At 40.9% G+C, this 17,269-nt stretch overlaps 1 protein-coding gene across 3 annotated transcripts in view; it reads left to right on the forward strand.

Annotated features, from left to right (window-relative positions):
- LOC149143759 (vacuolar protein sorting-associated protein 35B-like) overlaps nt 1-17,269 on the forward strand; it is a 223,208-nt gene that overhangs the window by 1,364 nt on the left and 204,575 nt on the right. The gene's annotated exons all lie outside the window — the stretch shown is intronic.

The raw sequence follows: 17,269 nt of genomic DNA on the forward strand, positions 1-17,269 counted from the left end.
TTGAAGAGGATGAGCACACAATCCCGTGTTGCCCTGCATATAAAAATGTTTGAATATTGCATCAAGTACACGATAGTGAGCAGCAACTTGACATTGCAATAACTGCTATCCACATTTAGCTTTGTTGAAGTTAGAACCTAACAAGAGTTTCTACGGTTAGGAACACCAGTTCACAATTTTGCTATGTTGCATTGGTTTTTGGACCGTTCAACAACGGGGGCAGGGGATGTGTTTTCAGGATGATTAGGGCGCACCCAAATTTTTTCAAGGGATGACGGGTAGGGGATGTCAATGATATATAATAATAATAATAATAATAATGATAATATTAAAACAATATAAAAAATTCAGAATTTACCACAAACAATTGTAGTTGTTTCAGGCTTGTAAGCATAATAAGATATACTAGATAGTATTATGCATGGCCCTTACTCTTGTTAATTTTCAAAAAACTTGAACAATTTAAAAAAGGGTTGAATGACATTCCATTATTAGCCGTTAGACATGAGCAGAATGCATAGTAACTTTAGGAAACTTAAGTTTAATTATTTTCAATTTGCAACAAGGTCCATGAAGGGACTATGAGACAGAGTAATGTCCCTATAACAGCTTTTCCTTCTCATATTCCTTGTTAATGATGATTATGTTAAAAACATAATAGGCAGTCCCTTCTCAATAGGTTTCATAGACTTTTACAACTGTGTTGAAAACCACTGTAAGACACTTTGGTTTTGTAAAGAGATTAGATTCATATTATAAATTTAATGAGGTGATTGAATAGGAATTTATTCAAACATTTAGTACCTAGTCCAAGTCACTACTCTTTGATTGTTTTCACAATGCTTGAGGTTGGGATGATGGGAAGCATTAGAGTTGAATGACTCCTGGATACCTTTGTATAATACGTAAAAGCTGAGATTGTTAAATTTCCATGAAACTCCACAACTACTTGGATGAATAACTGAAAACTGAAACTAGTTTACTTTCACCAGGATACAAAGTTTCTTAACAATTCATAAGCAGTGAAATAAAAACACAGAGATAAAAACACATGCAAAAATTGACACACTTGTTTTTTTAGAAAATCCAATAGGGAAAACAACTTCCTTGATGTGGTAATTTATTAATTGTTCTCGAGCACTTGGATATATTACAAAGCAATCTGTCTCTTTGAGAAAGCGACTTGCTTCTCACACAATCTTAGTTGATACAATTGATTTTGTCTGGCCTTGATTACTGCTTGATCTTGACCCTCTAGCATGCAATTGTTCCTCTGCTGCCTCCTTGACTTGCTTTGCAAAACCTGCTCTCTTCTCCTTGATCTCTGCTCACTACAAGCCTCCTAAATCCTTGCGCACTAGGTCCCTATTTCCTAGCACATAAGAGGCCCCTAAATCCTAGCGCAATTCCTCCTATTTCCTTGCACACTTCTTGCCTTCTATTCCTTAGGACACTAGCTCCTCAATCCTGCGCACAATCAACGTCCTAAATTCTAGCACACTTATGATCTCCTATTTCCTAGGACACAAGATCTGCGTTCTCCACAATCAAAGACTCTCACAAACTCGTGAATTGTCTTGTCTCACAATCCTTGTGCTCCAAAACTTTGATTTCCTGTGACTTTGTCCTCCTCTTTATAGGCCCAATTCGAACATGCAAGGAGGCTCAGTTCAATTTTAGAACATAAATTTTGATTGATTAGTTAACTGAGAGTGACTGTCTTTCCCTAATCAACACTTGGAGACTTAACTTGTCCTTCCTTTAATCAAGACTGAAGACTAACTCGCTTTAACTGATCTTGTAACTACCATCTTGTTTTGTGGTCAAACTGATGCAGAATCCACTTAACAGAAGCTCCAACTCTACACATGCTAACTTGATGATTATTCTAGTAAATTGGAAATAGCTAATCCTAAGTGAAGTCTAACTCATGAGATCGCACTCATACTGGGAGAAGGACAATCTGAGGTCTTCACTAGCTAAGGCACAAGCCAGAAGACCTCACTCACTACATTTTCAACATAGATGACCTGGAAAATGAGAAGAACAAGAGCAATAACCACAAGGATCAGTGCAAAAACATGAAAGGTTGCATTTCACCTTTTCTTGACATGGAAGCTTTGCTTGTTGTATTGTGGTTGTTGAATGTACAATATTTAAATCACCAAAAACCCAAATCGAAGCCATCATACAAAATCCAGGTTTTGAGTTGCAACTTTGCATAATGGATTTAGATTCAATGCAATACAAAAATAATGGATGGGAAAAATGATCATATTGTCCATTTGTCAATGTCCATGATTGTCAAAATTGAAGATATATGTCCTTAATATTCTTGAAATCTACACAGAAAATCCTTGACATCTGCCTAAAATATTCTTGAAATTTGCTAGGAATGTCCTTGAAATTTGCTTGGAATGCCCTTGTTAAATGGAGTTACGTTAGGAAGGTTCAACTAAATTTATAGGGGTACAAAATTTAGCAGGGGACCCACAGGTGGGCCAAAGGCGTAATTTACACGTTATCTCATTATTTTTACTTAATTTTTTTTTAAATTTTCCTATAGTAAAAAATTGAAGTGGTCTCAACCATCCATTGAGATCCAATCTTAGCCATTCATGGAGATGGTGGGCCCAGGTCAACTTCAAAGGAGGAAAATGGTGTAGACTAGGCTCATTATGCACTAGACAACTTGTGTGTTCAACTCAGCGAAACAAGGTTGTTCAGTTCAGTGCCCATGGCTTTCAAATCAATGCATGTAGAGCAAGAAAGAGAGGTCAAACAATCTCAAGATTTTTTTAGCCAACGTTCATCTTCAGAGAGGCAGAGTTCAGCTGTGTAGAGGGGGCTGTACTCATGCCGTACGTACGTGTATGATTCCATACAGTGTGCAGGCATGGAGGCTGAGTAGGAGAGAAGGGTGCAGATCAGTTGTGTTGAAGGATTTGCTGAGTGAAGGGGAGTTCTCTCCTCTTTGTAATCATTTTTTGAAGATTTTGTTGAAGCATAATAAGAACACACAAGTTGGCAGGTTTTCCGTAGTCGGGGTTTCCTGGGCAAATTTTTGGTGTATTGTTTTTATGGTGTGCTTCTGCTTCAAGTTTGTTTTTCTATGCAATATTCAGTTAGGAAACTCAATATATTTGATGAATGCTTTTGAATCTTCAGTTTTAGCTCTTTCATTTCAAAAATTTCATTAAAATAGTTGTTGGGTTTTAAAAACTAACATGGTATCAAAGCTCAGCCTCTGATTGAAGACCAAAAAGTGTGTTTACCTCTTCAGGAGTAGGTTAAAAGGCGCAATTCAGTTCAAGGGTTGCGCTATGGTCTCTGGCAACGTGACCTAGGGTTCTGTAGAAGTTGACTTGTGCTAGGGTTTTCCTAAAGCTACTTTGGATAATGGTTTTTGAGTAGATCGAACTGTAGTATGGTGTATTTGGGGCTGAGATTTGAGGACCCCCTTGATGGGCCTCAAACTTTTGTTCTTGGAAGGAGAGGATTGGTGTAGTGCTGGAGGAGCAAGGAGTTTGGGAATTTGTGGATAGTCCACCAACCCAACCAACACATCCTCAGTAGCTGGCCCAACACAATAAGAAGGATGCAAATTCCAGAAGAATTATCCTTAAAGGAGTCAAGGATCATATCATTCCTCACATGTCCAACAAAAAGACAACTCAGGGTATGTGGGCAACCATCATAGGGCTGTACCAGGGTTCGAGTGAGGCTAGGAAGCTAGTACTCAGAGACAAATTCAGAAACAAACTCAGAAACATCAGAATGGCGAAGTCTAAGTTTGTGGTCTCATATCTCACCAGATTCACCCAAGTGAGGGACAAGTTCGCTAGAGTTGGGGAGATAGTCTCGGACAAAGACCTTGTCAGTTTTGTGTTGTTGGGTTTTCCCAAGTCATGGGAAAACTTTACTAATGCTATCAGTGGCAGAGAAAACCTACTAGGATGGGAGAGGTTGTGGAGTGATTGTGTCCAAGAGGAGATTCGAAAGCAGGCCAAAGTTGGGTCTCACGTAAAGATTGAGGAAGAGGAGAACTTTTCCCTAGTTGGCAAAGGGGGCAAGGCCAAGGGCAAGAAAGGCACAAGAGGGGTTGAGTCTAGCTCCAGAGGCAAGAGTAAGAAGAAAAACCTCAACAAGATAAAATGCTTCTCTTGCCATCAATTTGGGCACTATTCTACCAAGTGTCCAAGCAGGAAGAAGGGGTCCAAGAAGGACCACGTGACAACGTCAGCAGAGGTGGAGGAGTTCACTTCTCACTTTGAGAGGGAGTTGTCTCTCATAACTTGCATGGAAAACTTAGTGGCTAGCTGCGTGTGGTATGGTGACAATGGAGTATCTTGTCACATGACCAGGAACAAGTAGTATTTCAGTCAACTGATTGAAAATGATATGTAGTTTCACATAGAGCTGGGAGATGATGGCAGGTACCTAGCCAAGGGCGTGGGTATTGTCAAGTTTGATAGGAAGTCCAAGAATCCTCTCTACCTCAAAGATGTCCTCTACATCCCTAGGTTGAAGAAAAACCTTATTTCAATCTCAACCTTGGAGAATAAGAGTTATGTGGTTATCTTTAGCAGAGGAAAGGCCTTTATCAAGCCTTTCAACTCCGATGCAGCTAAATAGATTGGAGTTAGAGTGAAGAACCTCTACAGGCTTCAGTTTGAGACAACCACAACCTTGAGCAGTAGAGGGGGTAGTGAGCAGAGCTGTGACCTTGGGGAGCTATGGCATAGGTGTATGGGTCACTTACACCATGGATCGCTGAAGATTCTCAAAGAGATTGCCACAGGATTGCCATAGTGCAATGTTGACCAACATGATGTGTGCAAGGGTTGCATGCTTGGCAAGTATGCCAAGACATCCTTCCCCAACAGAGACAACAGGGTCGAGAGCATTTTGGAGCTGGTGCATTCAGATGTCTGTGGTCCATTTTCCTCTCCATCCCTTATGGGACACAAATATTATGTCACCTTCATTGATGGTCACTCGAGAAAGACTTGGATCTTCTTCATGAAGAAGAATGATAAAGTCTTCTCGAAGTTCACAAAGTTTAAAGTCTTAGTGGAGAATCAAATAGGTAAAAAGATCAAGGCTCCAAGGTTAGACAACAGTGGGAAGTACATCTCCAATGCATTTAGAGACTTGTGTGCCAAGGAGGGCATTAGGAGATAACTTACCACGCCTTATAAACCTCAATAGAATGGGGTGGTTGAATGCAATAACCAGAGCATTGTTAGAGAGACTAAGGCCATGTTGCATGACCAGGCGCTGCCTATGTTCCTTTGGGCAGAGGCGTGCAACATTGTAGTCTTTTTGTAGAATAGGAGCCCACATAAGGTGCTAGGCAGAGTCACACCAAAGGAGGCTTTCACAAGTAAGAACCCTGATGTGTCTCACTTTCAGATTTTTGGCAATCTTGTTTAATGCCATGTACCTTCTAGTAATCGAAAGAAGCTAGAGTCCACAACAAAGAAGGGCATTTTCGTGGGCTATAACGAGACATCTAAGGCATACAGAGTGTATGTCCTAGCACTCAAAAAGACAATGATCAAGCGTGATGTGAAGTTCGAGGAAGAAAGGGCTCTCAGGAAGTCCTTGGGTGAGTAGGGTGCAAAACAGGACTAGGAGCAGTAGGATCCCAAGCAGGAGGCTCAACTAGCTCCTCAGACTTCATCACAGCCAGTTATTGTGTAGGCTGAGCAACACACAAATGAGGAGAAAACATAGGAACATGAGGAGAGAGTAGAGCTAGCGGGGCCCACTCAGCCAGTGACTCCCAGTACATGGAGAGGATGAGCCAAGTGGGCAGATCAATCGATCAGGGAGGCTCAGGAGAGAGTTGGAGCCCCCCAACTCCACATTCAGACAGAGTAAACAACCACAAAGATACACGGGGTACATGGTGCTGATGACTGAGTTGATAGACTCAGATCCTTTTTGTTATAAGGAGGCAAACTCTTAGCAGGTATTGTGAGATGCCATGGTGGAGGAGTATTTCTCCATCATGATGAATGATGTCTCGGAGATTGTGCCAAAACCGATTGGGAAATCAATGGTTGGTTCACGTTGGGTGTATAAGATTAAGCACACAGTTGATGGGAATGTGGAGAAGTGTAAGGCTAGATTTGTGGCCAAAGGGTTCTCTCAGGTCGAGGAGATAGACTACGATGAGGCATTTGCACTCGTGGCCCGGTACTCATCCATTAGGACCATATTATTGGCGATTGCACCAAATTATGGGGTGGAAGGTCCACCAAATGGATGTGAAGACTCATTCCTTAATGAAGTTGTTGAGGAAGAGATTTATGTTGAGCAGCCTGAGGGGTTTCACACTTTCAACAGAGATATGCATGTTTGTTGGCTAAAGAGAGCTCTTTATGGGATCAAGTAGGCACTGGGGGCATGGTATGCTAAGATAGACAACTACCTTCTAGGATTGGGCTTCACCAAGAGTGAAGCTAACCCTAACTTGTATTATATTGTGGTTGGGGGCCAGCCTCTCATTCTTGTGTTATATGTTGACGATTTGATACTGACAGGGGATGAGAAGCTCATCATTGATTGCACGAAGGATCTTGCAGAGAAGTTTGAGATGAAGGATATATGGTTGATGAACTATTTCCTTGGCTTGGAGGTATGGCAGGGTGATGGGAGATATTCTTGGGATATGGCAGGTACAGGCAGGAGATTCTCAAGAGGTTCCACATGTAGGAGTGCAGGCCCATGACCACGCCTCTGGTCACAAATTGGAGGAAAGTGGATGCTACCAGAGTAGAGCGAGTTGATGCTACACTTTACAAGCAACTCATTGGGTTGTTGATGTATCTGGTGAACACATGACCTGACATATGCTTTGCAGTTAACTAGTTGAGCCAGTTCATGGTTGAGCCAATCAAAGTGCATTGGGTAGCTGCCAAGCATGTGTTGAGGACCTAGGTGTCTTAGGGGTACACCAGATTATAGGTTGTTATACAGGCAGGTTGATGGAGTGAGGCTTCAGGATTTCATAAATGTGGATTGGGCAGGGGGTTCAATAGACAGGAAGACCACTTCGAGTTGTACCTTTAGTGTTGGGTCAACAATTGTTTCCTGGTTTAGCAAGAAGCAAAGACCAGTAGCACTGAGCTTAGTTGAGGCCAAGTACATGGTTGCCACCCTGGCAGTTGCGAGGAAATTACTTGTTGGTTGTTCAGTCAGAAGCTGAAGCCCTTAGTCATACACTGTGACATTCAAAGCATCAAGCAATTTGAAAATCTAGTGTTTCATGACCACTTCAAGCACATCGAGATCCAATACCACGATATCAAAGATTGTGTTCAGAGGGGTAAAGCCAAACTCTTGTACATGCCTACAAAGGAGCATACAACAAATATTTTGACCCAGGCATTAGCAAGGGGCATACTTGTTTACTTCAAAGATAAATTAGGTGTAGTACAAAACACCTTCCTCTCTAAGAGGGAGTGTTAAATGGAGTTAGAGGAGGAAGGGTTTAGCTAAATATAGAGGTGCACTAAATTTAACAGGTGGGCCGGGTCAACAACTGTTTCTTGGTTCAGCAAGAAGCAGAGATCAAGAGTACTGAGCTTAGTTGAGGCCGAGTACATGGTTGCTACCCTGGCAGTTGCGAGGCTATATGGTTGAGGAAACTACTTGTTGGTTGTTTAGTCAGAAGTTGAAGCCCACAATCATACACTGTGACAATCAAAGCGTCAAGCTTTTTCAAAATCTAGTGTTTCTTGACCACTCCAAGCACATTGAGATCCAATACCACCATATCAAGGATTGTGTTCAGAGGGGTAAAGCCAAACTCTTGTACGTGCCTACAAAGGAGCATACAACAAATATTCTGACCAAGGCATTAGCAAGGGGCATATTTGTTTACTTAAAAGATAAATTGGGTGTAGTACAAAACACCTTCCTCTCTAAGAGGGAGTGTTAAATGGAGTTAGAGGAGGAAGGGTTGAGCTAAATATAGAGGTGCACTAAATTTAACAAATGGACCCACAAGTGGGCCAAAGGCACAATTTACACTTTATCTCATTATTTTATTTTTCCTATAGTCAGAATTGAAGTGATCTCAGCCATCTGTTGAGATCTAATCTCAGCGATTCATGGAGATGGTGGGTCTGGGTCGACTTCAAAGGAGGAAAAGGGCGCGGACTGGGCTCATTATGCACTAGATGATTTGTGTGTTCAACTCAACAAAAGAAGGGTGTTCAGTTCAATTCTCAGGGCTTTTAGATCAACGCATCTAGGGCAAGAAAGAGAGGTTAAACAACCTCAATTTTTTTCATCCTGTTGTAGCCTAATCTTGCCGGGCGAAAATGATAAAGGTTTTTCAATCAAATGTTGAAAGGAATGACGACTTTTTCATTGGGAGCTATGATATCACTTGACAAATTCCCTTTTTAAATTTTTGCTTAAAAAAATTGAATTTTGTGCAGTCAGTGGTTTTTTGTAAGTTCTTTATGCTCTCGGCCTTTTATATGGAGAGATTTTAATTTTATTAAAATTATTGGTTTTAGGCCCAATCTCCAAGTCGAGCTTTTCAAATAATTGGACCAAGCCTCGAAAGGGTAGTGGAGATAGTATTATGACATTGTGTTAATTTTAGGCAACAATGGTATGTTTTATGCTTTAGGGCAATTTTACTTCAATTTCTTTATGAGCCCAGTATCAATTTCAGTTTAGCAATCACATAAACATGTAAGTAAAATGCTGATATAACATAAACATAAATAGTAGAAGACAAGTCAAGACAAGAGGACACAAGATGTGGCACCAGCGAGGGACAAACCCTAATGTGGGGAAACCCTTGATTAAATCTTCTTTTAGTCTTCAATAGTTCAACAGAGAGCGATAATACAATTTACAAATTCTGATAATTTATAACAGTAGCAAAAGAGCCCTAACTAGAAAAGACAACAGGGTAGATTTGACCCGCAAAGATTTGGTCACCTTAGTCAACTTCGGCCTCCAAACTGCAAGATGAAACAACCCTCAAAATAGTCGAATTTTGCCCAGTCAAAGTCTGGCCAAACAATCAACTTGCTGTTAGCCTTAACCACAACCAACACTGGTTAAATAGTTTGGATTGCCTTGATTTCTGTGCCTAGAAATGCGGCCTACCCAAACAGAATTTTCCCCAACAAAAACTCAGTGAAACAAGTCAACGCTGGTCAAAACCCTTCCAGAAATTCAATCAACACTGGTCAACGCCCAAAACAGAAAATGACCATCTTCTTCTTTGCACGTGTGGAGAGGCTGCCCAAAAATCCGTACCCAATCATGCGAGGAGAGAGAGATGTGTGAGAAGTGAAGTGTGTCCAAATGAGGATGAGGTATCATGTATTTATAGGCTAACGTTGAGGATGAATAGACGTGACTATTGGGCTTCTAAGCCTACATGATTTTGCTGGCTGACCTGGACAATTTGTCCATAATCAAAATAAATTCATAACTTAGTTTGTACATGTCGGTTTCGGATGATCTTTAGATCAATCCTACACCTCTCCGAGAGAGGAATCTAATAACAATATCATCTGTCATAAATAAGATGACCAATGTGGAGTTTGGCCCTAGTTGCCAATTTTAACACTCCCTCTCAACTAGGGAGAACTCCACCTGCTAATCCATCTGCCAATCTGTACTATCTCTGCCATCCATGCACTGCTCTGCTTTGCTGAACTATGAAGAAGAAGAAGTGATCGAGAATGTATCATACCATTCTCTACTGACCCGAAGTCAGTCCCAATCAAAAGAGAGTGTCTCATACCACTCTTACTGACCCGAAGTTAGTTCCAATCAAAAGAGAGTGTCTCATGTCACTCTTATTGACTTGAAGTCAGTTCCCATTGGTCCCAGATCAATATCAGACATCCTAGCATAGGGAGTACGATAGTACACGATGCGTCCATCGGTAGTACTATGGTTCCTATCCTCATTTCCCTACTCATTGGCCAGATGAGAGGTACTTCCCATGAGTCCCAGACTGCATGGGTAGGATGTCTCGGCAGGAGAAGGATGAACCACTCGTCCTGCTCACATGTCGTCAAGGGGTATCACAGGGGAAGGATGAACCACTCACTTTGTACACAACAAATCACTAGGGGAAGGCTGAACCACTCACCATGTGGTTGCTCACCGCTCCAAAAGGTACCCCAAGCCCCCTAGAGCTCCCAGAGCTCAATGTTCATCTCATACAGGACCCTCATAAGAGGGTCTCTCCATAACTCCAAGTTGTTCTCGGAAGGCCAAGAATTTGACCTTCCCAAGGGGCTTTGTCATAATATCGGCTACCTGCTCATCAGTGCTAATGTGATGGAGCCTTATTGCTCCTCATTGTACCATACCCCGGATAAAGTGGTACTTAATATCTATATGCTTGGAGCATCATGAAACACGGGATTCTCTGATAATCGGATCCCACTTAGGTTGTTGCAGACGATCACGGTGATATCCAACACATGTCCAAATAACTCACTGAAGAGCTTCCTCAACCAGACAGCTTCACAGGAGTCCATACTAGCAACTATGTATTTGGCCTCGGCGGTGCTCATGGCAACCGATTTTTGCTTCCTCTTCATCTAGGATATCGAAGTAGAACCCAAAGAAAAACAACATCCAAAAGTGCTCTTGCGATCCACCACACTGCTAGCCCAATCAACATCATAATAACCATGGAGCCTCACATTTCCGGCAGTGTATCTCAGTCCATGAGTGATTGTGCCTCGAAGATATCTTAGAAGATTCTTGGTGGCAATTCAATGCATATGATGAGGCTCAACCATGTATTGGCTTAATGTGTTAATTGCAAAACATATGTCCGGACGGTAGTTCACTAAGAACATCAGTGCTCCTATGAGTTGACAATACTTAGAAACATTTCCCAATTCAGGTCCAACAACACTACCACATAACTTCTTCAAGTTAAGTTCCATAAGAGTAGTCATAGGCTTGCTGTCCACCATCCCAAATCTTTCCAATATCTTCACAACATATTTTCCTTGATGAGGAAAATTTCTCCTGGCTTTTTCCAGATCTCCAACCCTAGGAAATAGTGCATCAGTCCTAGGTTCTTCATCTCAATTTCAAAAGCCAACTCCCTCTTACATTTGTGAATGAGAGGGTCTGCACCTGTCAGAAAGAGGTCGCTCACATAAAGTACCAAAATGAGAGGTTTTTCATTTTCAACCTTAAAGTAAAGTTTCAGATCGACTTCACTTCTGGTGAATCCCAGCTTCATCAGATAGCTATCGATCCTCTCATACCAAGCCCGGGGCGCTTGCTTCAATCTGTAAAGAGCTTTCTTCAACTTGCATACATGAACTTCAAACCCCTTGGGTTGTTCCACATAGACTTCCTCTTTGATTGAACCGTGCAAGAAGGCGATCTTGACATCCATCTGATGTAGGTTCCATCCTTGCGAGGCAGCAAGGGCTATGATTGAGCGAATGGTGGTGTATCAGGCAACAGGTGCAAATATCTCATCGTAATCTATACCTTCCTTTTGAGAGAAGCCTCGAGCAACAAAGCGAGCTTTGAACTTTTCTGCACTTCCATCAGCTCCATGTTTGATTTTGTAGAGCCACTTAGAAGTGACAACCGATTTGTCCTGGGTTCTAGGGACCACATTCCATACATCATTCTTCATAATTGACTTGTATTCTTCATTCATAGCATCCTTCCATACTTGTTGTTTCACGACTTCTTCGAATGATGAAGGCTCATTTTGAATGATAGTGCTCATGGCCGTCAAATATCCTTGATACCTGTTCGGCTTCTTGTTTTAACGAAAAGTCCCCCCTTGGTGCAATGTGCCTCTCAACATCTTCGATAGTCTCCCTAAGCCATGAGGGTCTCCTCTTGGAGGAGGAAGGCTCATGAGGGAGTGGATCAATAGGATCCATAGGTTCATCAACATCAGGCATCGTTTCATCCTCTTTTTCACCCTGATTTCCTGTGTCAGCTTCTTTGCCCTTCCTTAGGATGGGAAGGTTGTTGATCTTCCCGAAGGCCATATCTTCGTCGAAGGTGACATCATGACTTATCTCAACTTCCTTTTGACCAACCACATAAATTCTATATCCCTTAGAATTTTCACTATAGCCCACAAAGATTTCTTTCTTCCTAGATGCACCCAATTTGCTTCTTTTCTCTTTCGGCACATGAAAATATACAGGGCTTCCAAAAATTCTAAAATGATAGACATCAGGTTTCCTACCAGTGAACATTTCTGCGGGAGTCTTGGAGTCCAATACTTACTGAGGGCATTGGTTTTGAACATACACGACGATATTTGCAGCTTCACCCCATAGAAACTTCGGAAGGCCGTGATCATGAAGCATGGCACAGACAGCTTCTACAATAGAGCGATTCTTCCTTTCAGCCACACCATTCTGCTCGGGAGTGTATGGCGTTGTAGTCTCCCTCTTTGTTAGGCCAGGGTAACTCCAGAATGGGCAGAGAAAAAACTGATTGCTTAATTCATTAGCTAACTATCATTTATATACAGAAATGGGACGGATCAGTTCATCTTCTTGATGACTGTTCGCGTTCCAGTTCACCCATCCGTTGAGGATTAGGTGTCAACATTCCCCCCCTTAATCTGAAGGGATGTTGGTGAGTCCAAGCATCGTTCTGAATCTTTCAAGCTTTTCTCTTCCAAGCGCTTTGGTGAAGATGTCTGCAATTTGCTCGTTTGTGGAACAATGACGAAGATGGATTGTTTTGGCCTCAACATGATGTCGGATCAGATGATATTTAGTATTGATGTGCTTAGTACGATCATGGAACTTTGGGTTCTTGGCCAACTTTATTGCAGAGGTGTTATCAATCATGAGTGGAGTTGATTGTATTTGTTTTACCTGCAAATCTTCAAGAATTTTCCTGAGCCACACAATTTCTTTCATTGCTTCAGCTGCTGCCACATATTCTGCTTCTGTTGTGGAATCTGCTGGTACTGATTGTTTGCGTGATCTCCAGGAGACAGCTCCTGATCCAAGACTCATAGCATATCCTGAAGTAGAAACCCCAGTTTCTTTGTCTCCATCGAAGTCTGAATCAGAGTATCCAATCAAGTTGAAGTCGTCCACCTGTGTATACTTGATTCCAAGGTCTTGAGTTCCCTTCAAGTACCTTAGAACTCTTTTTGCAGCAGACCAATGTCCCTCACAAGGCTTTTGCATAAACCTGGAGAGGATTCCAACAGCAAATGAAATGTCTGGTCTGGTAGTAGTGAGGTAGATGAGACTTCCTACAAGCTGTCTATACTTTGTTGCATCCTCAAATTCCTTTCCTTCAATAGATGTGAGCTTCAAGTTTTGTTCCATTGGAGTAGAAAGAGGATTGCACTCTGTCATGCCAAATCTGTTTAACAAATCTCCAATGTATTTCTTTTGAGAAAGAAATATGGATTTTGGATGTTGGGTTACTTCAATGCCAAGATTGTAATGAACATAGCCCAAATCAGTCATTTTAAAACTTTTTCCTAATTCTTTCTTTATGGATGCAATATAGCTTTCATTGTTCCCTGTCATTAAAAGATCATCTACATATACCACAAGATATACAACTGTTTTGCCAACTTTCTTGACAAATAAAGTTGCATCATCAAGATCAAAATGATTGAAGTTGAGTTTCAGAAGATGCTCAGTTAGTTTTTCATACCAGGCTCGTGGTGCTTGTTTGAGGCCATACAAGGACTTCACAAGTTTGCATACTTTATGTTCATGTCCTTTCACAGCAAATCCTTCAGGCTGGGACATAAAAACATTCTCTTTTAGATCTCCATTCAAGAACGCAGTTTTTACATCCATTTGATGGACTTTCCAACCGTTCTGAGCAGCTAGTGCAAAGAGTGTCCGGATGGTGGCCCATTTTGCTGTGGGGGCAAAAGTTTCCTCATAATCGACCCCTTCCTTCTGTGCAAAACCTTTTGCCACAAGCCTAGCTTTGTGCTTGTCAAGCGAGCCATCAGCTTTGTATTTGTTCTTGTAGACCCACTTGCAGCCAATTGGTTTGGTTCCAAATGGAGGATCAACCAGCTTCCAAGTGCCATTCTTTATGAGGGCATCATACTCCTTCTGCATCGCTTCTTTCCATTCATCATGAGAAGCAGCTTCTTTGAAGGAAGTTGGTTCAAAATCTGTAGACAAGTTCAATTCACAATCATAAGTAACATCCATATCAACAGGTGAATTAGAGTTATCTACATCACCTCCATCTTGTCGGTTTGTATTTCTGGTTCCTGTTTTTCCAATTTCATCAGGATGAACACTTTCAAGTGTCTTTGTCAGCCACTTTGGGGGACCTTTCTGAGATGGTCCAGGCTGCTCTGTTGATTGAGTTGGGTCTGAATCAAGATTGAGTCTCCCAATTCTATCAATTACATCACTTAAAGCATCATTCGTTGTTGGAGTGTCATGCAGGGGAGATTGTTCTTCAGAAGAAGATTCCACATGTTGATCTAGTATAGGAACCCCCCTTCAAGATGTGGAATCTGATTATCAAACTCTTGGAATGATTTTGGTTTTGTGAATCTGTCCAAGCGATCAAGTTGCCGCTCAACAACACTGTCAGATTTGGATGATTCAAGAAAAATGACATCTCTAGATACAACAAACTTTTTATTTACTTCATCATAGAGACGGTATGCTTTAGATGTGTTTGAATACCCCAGGAAGATACACTTACGACTTCTAGCACCAAGTTTGTTTCTATGCACCTTTGGTATTAAAGCATAACAGGTGGAACCAAAGATCCTGAGATGTTTTACCGAAGGAACATGTCCATACCACAATTCATAAGGAGTTTTGTTTCTTATAGCACTAGATGGACATCTATTCTTTATATATGCAGCACATAGAACAACATCAGCCCAAAACATTATCTTTACATTTTTGAAGAAAAGCATGGATCGTACCATATTCAAAATTGTTCTGTTCATTCTTTCAGCTACACCATTCTGTTGAGGATTATAAGGCACAGTTGTTTGATGTTTGATCCCATGTTGGCGAAGATAGTTTTCAAATTCATTTGATGTATATTCTTTTCCATTATCAGTGCGAATAGACCCAATATGAGATTGTGCATCATTTTCAATCCATTTATGAAAATTCTTGAATGTTTGAAAAGCATCAGATTTGTTCTTCAATAAATAAACCCAACACATTCTGGTGTAATCATCAATAAATGTCATGATATATTTATTTCCATTTGCAGAAGGAACAGGCATTGGACCACATAAATCTGAATGAATGAGTTCAAGCTTCCTATGTGCTCTTGAATGTGAATCATGAAAAGACTGTTTGCTATGCTTTCCTAGAATGCAAGCATCACATTGCTTATGTTTTCTAGGAATTGTAGGCAAACCAGCAACACCATTTTTCTTCAACAAGCGGAGACTATCATAGTTTAAATGTCCAAATCTAGCATGCCATAATAAACTTGACGGAAGTGTACCTTCTTCATGATGAGAAATATATGAGAAATGTTGTGCATGAGCAGAGGTTCCTTGCAGTTTAAGAAGTCTTTCTTCTTCTATACCCCTCATGACAAGTGAGTGGTTAGATGCCTTTCTTACCTCAAGCTTTCCATCAAACATATGAATGGAGTGACCTTGCTGGCGGATGTGGACCAAGGACAGCAAGTTTCTCTTGAGCTGTGGGAGATATAGAACATGATCCAGAAGAAAGTCTGGAAGACCAAGCAGTTTAAGCCTGATTGTGCCAAGCCCTGATGGCTTGATTTTTGACTGATCTGCAAAGTATACTGCTCCATCAACATTGTCAGTGAAATCTTCAAAAAAATCTTTCCTATGAGTCATATGACAGGTTGCTCCTGAATCAAGCAACCAATCATTTTTCGAAGAAGCAAGTGAAGCATTAAACAAATCTTCATTTACTCCAATGTTACATTGTGCCTCAATATAGTGAGCGGATTCAGGTGCTTTACCTTTGTCTGTGTCATCAGTTTTACCTTTCTGCTGGTTTCTTCTCTGCTCAATTTTGTCCCATGGTAGCTTGCATGTAGAAGCATCATGTGATCCATTTCGTTTGCAGCGAATGCAATGCAGATTTGCTTTTTCACCTTGAGAATGTCTGCCCCCCTGCCTCTGAAGTATCTTCCTCTTCCTCTTCGTCCACCTCTTCCTCTTGTAGAATCTTGAGCATGATGCTTTTCTTTATGAGCAAGGCAAACAGTCTCTTCAGAAGATTCAGGGACTGTTTTCTTTCCAAAGGCTTTCTCTCTTTCAGCAAACTTTTTCACAAGAGACTCAAAGGTTATGTCTTTAAGATTTCCATTTGCTTGTAAAGACTCAAGATAATTGGAGTAGGTAGGATAGAGTGCTTTGAGAAAGGCAATAAGAGAGATATCCAGCTCAACCTTAGTGGATTTAATATCATGCATTATAGACTTTATTTCAGATGCAAGAGCAAGAGGATCATTATTTTTTAGTTCAAGAGTGAAGAGTTTAATCATGAGCTGAACAACTTCAAGTGCAGAATGTGAATCATAGAGTTCTTTCAGCTTTTGTAAAGCTTCAAAGGCAGTGGAATAGGATGAAATATGACGACTTACTTCTTCATTTACAGATGCTGCGATCAATGCATAGGCTTTGCTGTTCTTGTTTTCCCAAATGACAAGTTCTTTATCTGATGTAGGCTGCACAAGGTCTTTGTCTTCTTCTCCGACACACACTCCTTTCCACAACTCATTGTAGATGAGGGTGTGTTTTACCATCCGAGACCATTCAGAATAGTTCTCCTTGCCAGTGAGAACTATTCCTACCATAGAAATGATTGAATGCATTCTGTAAAAAAAATACTTCTGCTAAAAAAAAACTTCTGCTGATAAGAAATTTCTGCTGATAAAAAAAACTTTTACTGATGTACAGTGAAATTGTACTCAAAAGATTTCTGTGGGAAATAACTTTGGTTGTTTAAAAAATAATCAGTCATTCACCGCGAGCTCTACAAAGTTGGAGCAGCAACGGTATTAACCGCGAGCTCTACAAAGTTGGAGCAGCAACGGTATTACAATTTCAAAGTTCACTGAAAAGACTAAAAAATCACCATAAATCCCTTTGATTCTCTAGACGTGGGCCCATAACCAGATTGAGTATCGTTTCTATTAAACACAGATTGAAAAGTTTATTCAAAATCTGGTGGCTGTGCAGAACAGACCTTGTAGCAAAAGAAGATAGCTTAGGATTTTTAATAAAAATGAATAAAATCCCCAGTTACAGCCTTCAACC

This window comes from Pinus tabuliformis, chromosome X (assembly GCF_031772625.1).
Source record: "Pinus tabuliformis cultivar Carrire ecotype Pingquan chromosome X, CPIR1, whole genome shotgun sequence".
NCBI lineage: Eukaryota > Viridiplantae > Streptophyta > Pinopsida > Pinales > Pinaceae > Pinus > Pinus tabuliformis.